The sequence below is a fragment of the Heterocephalus glaber genome, unplaced genomic scaffold (assembly GCF_053883595.1).
Source record: "Heterocephalus glaber isolate CG9 unplaced genomic scaffold, H.glaber_assembly_v1.0 deba00001175, whole genome shotgun sequence".
Taxonomy (NCBI): domain Eukaryota; kingdom Metazoa; phylum Chordata; class Mammalia; order Rodentia; family Bathyergidae; genus Heterocephalus; species Heterocephalus glaber.
This window is the reverse complement of record NW_028258207.1, coordinates 1,122,870-1,128,869: the sequence shown is the minus strand read 5'-3', so window position 1 is coordinate 1,128,869 and position 6,000 is coordinate 1,122,870. Positions and strand designations below refer to the sequence as shown.

The 6,000-nt window shown below is 50.4% G+C and overlaps 1 protein-coding gene across 3 annotated transcripts in view; it reads left to right on the top strand.

Annotated features, from left to right (window-relative positions):
• The first annotated feature begins 1,345 nt into the window (after window positions 1-1,345).
• Window positions 1,346-6,000, top strand: part of Ctnnb1 (catenin beta 1) — a 28,162-nt gene continuing 23,507 nt past the window's right edge. Inside the window, exon 1 of one of the 3 annotated variants that reach the window (XM_087210649.1) lies at window positions 1,346-1,418. The gene's annotated coding sequence lies outside the window, so the exon portion shown is untranslated. 3 annotated transcript variants of the gene reach the window in all.

Here is a 6,000-nt window from a genome sequence, read left to right as displayed (position 1 = left end):
CAATTTCTGTCTTACGAGATAAGCAAATAAAAGTTCTAAGAATTTGTTAAATTCTAACTTGTTTTCAGGCCACTCACTCAATAATTCTTCAGTACACTTAAATTTGATGGGAAAAACAGCAGGGTGTATTGTTGCAAATTTTACATTTTAACATCAAGTTGTTTTGCTTAAAATTTTAATTCTAAATTTAGATGAAAATATTTAAGTTACAGAAAAATGCTGTTTTGGCACCTGAATAAAGAAATACAAATATCAAGATGCTTTTGTCTAATAGTACAGACATTTCTTAGCCACTCTTAGTGTGCCATATTCAGCAAAAATTTCCTGAACGCAGAGAAAATACACATCTGCTTTTAAAAAAATCCCAATAATGTAAATCAGTCGTTTGATTTTTCGATGCCTGACTTAATCAACTGTAATTCTTTAACTGTATATATGGCACTTAAAATTGGGGTGGTCGGTACCTGGAAACGCCATTTACACTTTTTTTACACAGGAAATACTGCTTTAATATAATGGAGTTTTCACTCCATCTGTTTGAACTGTGACCAGCCAAGCTAACCACAAGCAGCGGCTGCGCTGAATTCAGCAGTTAGCCGCCGGGACTCGGTGAGAGGGACGCTCCGGCCGCCGCGCCACCCTGCACGGTGAACCATGCTCAGGGCAGGACGAGAGGCACGGAAGGCTGCGTGGGCCCCGCGCGGCCTCAGGGGCTCCGCTGCCGGGCGGCCCCGTCCCGCTCGGACGCGCGTGGCCGGCGTGGGCCGCCGGCCCGGGACCTGACCCTCCGCGCCGCCCATTGTTTTGGGAGAGAAACGCGCGGAACCACAGCCTGGAGAAGTGAGCGGGGCCCCGCCGGCCCGCCGTCTGCGGAGGGCAGGCTTCCCGGGGACGCTCGGCCTCCGACCGCGGGCCCCTCGAACCGCTTCTGGGGGCCGCCGCGGGCTTCTCGGGACGGAGGCCCCGACCCACGATCGGGCCCGTCCCGCGGAGCCCGCGAGGCCGCGGACCGGGGACGCCAGGGTCAGGGCTCGGCCCGGGCGCCTCCCCGCGGGACCGTGCGGGGCGAGACCTGTAGAGCGGGGCCGGGCCCACGCGGGGCCGGGCGGGGACGGGACGTGGGCAGGCGGGGACCCCGGACCGCCCCTCCTCGGCGCCGCCCGCCGCCCGCCGCCCGCCGCCCGCCGCCCGCCGCCCGCCGCCCGCCGCCCGCCGCCCGCCGCCCGCCGCCCGCCGCCCGCCGCCCGCCGCGCGGGACTACTTTCGCGCCCCGCCCCCGGGTGCGCGGAGCGCTCCGCGTGCTCCGCCCGCGGCAGGATACGGCGCCGGCCGCCTATAAGCCCGCGCGTGCGACGCCATCTTGAGCCTCTCGTCCGTGGCCGCCGCGCTCGCCGGTCCGCGGGCGCCACGCGAGGCAGGTCCGCGAGCAGCGCCGCCGCCGCCGCCGCCGCCGCCGCCGCCGCCGCCCGCAGCCGCCCAGCCCGGACGCCAGCTCGCGGCGAGGCGCCGGTTTCCCGAGGTGCGCGGCCCGCGGCCCCGCTCCGAGCCAAACTTCGTGGCGGGGGCCCCGACGGCGGGCGGGAGTGAGGGGGCGGGGAGCGGCGGGGCCGTGCGGGCTCCGCCTGCGGGGCGCGGGCGGGGTGGGCCGGCCTCGCCTCGGGCCGCCGGACGGGCGGCGGACGCCGCCGAGAAGCCCGGGCGTGGGCCGGGCCGGAGCAAGTTTGAGCGCGGCGGAGGGGTGACCGGTGCGCGGGGAGCGCAGGTCGCGGCCCTGCCCGGGTCTCGCCCGGGGCCCGCCGTCTGAGTAGCCGGGCGCCGCGCTGGCCCGGGCGGGTCTGGTCCGCGGGAGCCGCGCGCAGCTGTCCCTCTCCGTCGCCCGCCGGGACGCGGCCCTGGAATGCGGGCTCGGCGGCCCGGCCAGGCAGGCTGTGTGCGGGCCTGCGGGGCGGGGGAGCGGGGGACCGCCGGACCTGCCTTCGGGTGTTTCCGGGGTAACTTTCTTCAGGCCGAGGCGCCCCAAGTACAGCCTGAAGCGGTGTTTGAGTTCCGCTGCTGTTTAGTCTGCGTAAATCCAGGGCATAAACTTCTCCTTTGCGGGCTGTGTGCGCGCTGGCAGTGGATGCTTGTTTGAATTAAGGCTGCTGCTACAGTTATTCTCCGTGTACTTTTAAATTTTTAAAACTCGTTGAAGTTTCTGCAGTACCCTAAGGCTTATTTGGAAGGTGTCCTTTCACAGTAGACAAAATTTGATTAGTTTGGACCTGCTATTCATTACTTTGACCTAATCTTTGTTTTGAAGGCTTTGTACAAGGACAAGGCCCTGAAGCGCTTGCAACTGTAACTGGAAAACTTGCCCAAGTCTGTTCTATAGGATTAGCGAGCGCCGCTACTACTCACGCCTCCAGCGCTCCAGGAGGAAAGAGAAGACTGTACAACTTGACTTAGAGTCCTGTGGAGTCAGTCCTAGGCCCGAGAGGCCCTCGGAGGCCAGAACCAGTCTCAACAGTTCATAGGGAAAACCAGCTTTAAAAACACCATGCTGACAAACATTTAACAGTGTTCATTGTCCAGAAGTATCAGATTCTTTTTTAACTAATTGTCTGCCGAGAACCTCCTTTACCGAGATTATTGTGTAGAAAAATGTACATTTCAGTGCAAAAATTTATCCAGCTTAGTTGAGCTTCCTGATCAAGATACGTATGCTTGTTTCCAAAAAACCACTGGGGAGGCGGGAAGGGAAACCAGGCAGCGAGCTTCTCCAGTGTGTTTTGGAATGTGGTGCTCAGGTAGCCCTAGAGATCCTCATTTGTTATGGGTTGTGGAGCAGGGAGAGCAGCCGTTAAGTGCTGTCCAGAGAGCCGCGGGGAATTGAGAACCTTGAGTATCTCTCACGGTAGCACTGAAGTTACAGCCCCTGGACGCTTAGTCGAAGGAAGCAGTAGTGCGGTAGAGTGAGACAGTGCCTGTGTTTGTAAAGTGTTTTTTCTCTTTCGTGGTCTGGGCTGATGAGAGTGCTTGTAGATGAGGTGTGCGAAGCTTGAATGCCAGCCAGCCCGGGCAGAAAGTGTGGGCATCTTGGGAACTGCCCTCCTTGGGATAAACAGCACTGGCAACTTTGGTATTGCTGTGTTGGCTTCTAATTGTTTTTCAAAAACATTACTAATACTCATTTTTTGTTGGTTTCTTTTATATGAAGTATGCTGTTTGTTATAGAATTTTCGAAAAAAATCTTTGTGCCATGAAAGTAAATAGTAAACGTAGACCAAGAACTGCTTTTGATTCATCTAGAGCAGATAGTTATTATCTCGTGTGCTCTCATGGAGAGGATGCTGATTTGTGGAATTACTTCTTCTGTGACACTGTTGCAACCTGAGTTAATGGTTAAAGTAAATACATCTCTAGTTTCACAGAAGGAAAATATGTGCTTTGTTTTCATTGAAAATGAGTTAGAAGTTAACTTCTATTGGGTTTCATCCCTTAAACTCAGGAGAAAGTTCTTTATTCTGTTTACTTAGGAAAGCTGTCTTTGTGTTTCTTGCAAGACTGAACTTGACTTGATTTGAATCCTAGATTTACCTGCTGAGGCCTCCTTATCTCTGCCATCCTTGAAGTATGCATATAATCTGCTTTCTCTCCTAGGAAACTCTTAAAAGACAAAGTTAGGTTTGTAGGGTTGAACTTCGTAATGAAGACACCTTTCCCCCCAGACCTGTGGCGGCAGAGCAGTGGTGTTAGGGATGTTCGCTTGGCTTGCAGCCGTCTCGTTGAGTGCCCTCCAGTGGCTAGATGGTGACGCTGGGGTGTGCATCTTAGATTCCAGCAGTTTGTGTGGAATATATTTATAAATAGTTTTGATGCATGAGAATCATTCGTGTCAGTACTACTGATTAAAAAGATTAGCATGAGAGAATGTCATCTCTACCAGTATTTGCGGGAACAGTCAATTGAATTAGGGAACTTTATTTAGGTCCCTTAAAAAGACACATCTGTGAAAATATAACAGTGAAAGCCAAAACTCAGTTACTAACTTTAGGAGCCAAAAGATCATTTTTAGCTCTTTTGATAAATTATAGAAACTAAAATGCTTAGAAAAAGTTGATGAAGATGTAAATTATTTGTCAAATCAGTTGTAAAGCGTGAGTACCGTAAATGCTCACCCAAGAGCTTTCTTAGGCACCTGTGCTACAAGTCCAAGCATTTCTAGTAGTGACATTATTTCCTGAAGATGCTCCTTCCAGATCAGTCTGATTAGCAGCAGGAATGCTTGCTCTACATTAGCCTGTGGAAATCAAACAGTACTCAGTTTATGCAGAATTTCTAAAAAATGTTGTTTCCCAGAATGTGTGGTTGCTGTTACAGTGTTGAGTGTAGAGAAAACAACAGTGCCACTGGTTGTGCCACTCTGCCATCAGAATTAGGGTTATTCTGAAGAAACGTGGTGAGGCTCTGGACCAAGAAACCCACCGTGTCACAGTTGTGCTCTCAAAGGCAAGGCAGGGCCGCCGCCAGTGTTGGATTCAGTTTCCTCCATAAGGGATCATACTTAGGGTTGGTGCTGTTAAAGTGAGCGCTTAATATTTGTAGCCCTTACTGTCTCCAAGCTTTTGTTCCAATTTTCTGAAGTTTTTCTGAAAACTAGAATAGATTTTAAGGTTCTTTTTAAAATTATGTTCATAAAACCTTACTGAAAAGTTTCTACTGGGAACTTTTGGAATTGGCTACCTGCCTTCATTAATAAGGCACGTGACAATTTGATATTCAAGATCATGGCTATAATAAGTTTGGTCTCGGGAGCCATGTAGGATTGGTCTTACTATCTTGTAGTGGGAATAGACTCTTGTCTCCAGGGTCTGGGAGAGTTAGGAGGTCACTGGGACCATGTGGACCAACCCAGATCGGAGGGCATATGTCCGGTGGAAGCATCCCGGCTCCAGTCATTATGTGGAGGTCATGTAGTTGGAAGTCCCCAGATCATCTGGGTTTCCCCCAGGAGAGGTAGACATTGGTACTTTGATACACTCGTGAGCACAGATTAAATATGGCTATGGGCAGGATACTGCCAATTTGTAATCTCTGCAGTCTTGTTTGGAATAATTTTATGAAATGACTTGGTTCTGTGAATACAGCAAATATTTAGACTCTTGGAAAAACGCCTTGTATCAGTGGATGACTAGGAACTTCAAAACAGTCTTCGCATTGTTTGTGATGTCTGGGAAACACTTTTTGTTTGTGTTTTGTCTTGCTGTGTAGTTTAGGCTGGCCTTGACCTTGAGGCAGTCCTGCTTCAGCCTGTCAAGTGTGGGGATTACAGGTGTGCACCACCACACCCAGTTCACACACTAAGTTGGTTTGGTCCAAGGAAAAGGGGGAAAATAACTTGCTCATATTGTTTGTTGACCCTCTTTACTACAGTTTTTTAAAGGGTATGTGAAATAAATCTTTTCAGGTACTTAAAATGATGGACAAATTCTGACCATGCATACACAATTCGTGTTGACCTCAAATTTTACAGTTGTCTTTAAATTATGCCCTAGTTTTCAGCAGGTCTTAGCATTTCTAAATTGTTAATATTAGACTAGATTCAAAACATAAATATGAAGTTGGATGAAACACGAATATGTTTTACTTAAATTAATAGCATATTGTTTTTGTTCTTTGTAAGTTTTATGCAGGCAGTTTATTAATAGAGTTTGGGTAAATCTTTTACTACCAGCAAGGGTTTTCATTTTCAGAGTTTGAAAAGCTAGATGTCTTATCTTCAGACAATTTAAATGGCAAACTGTGTGGACTGAAAATTCAAACCCTAAGCCAACCTTGGTTTAGGAAGCATCATCTGGAAATACTGCTGCAGGCTACAGTTACTTTGATACCATAAGGTATAAATCCAAGCCGACCAGCCATTGCCTTTCCTGAACATGGACCCGGAGATGCCTCTGCACCTGTCCCATCCCATGGCCACTGTAGGCTTCATAACTGCAGGAGTTCTCTTAGTTGGAAAGG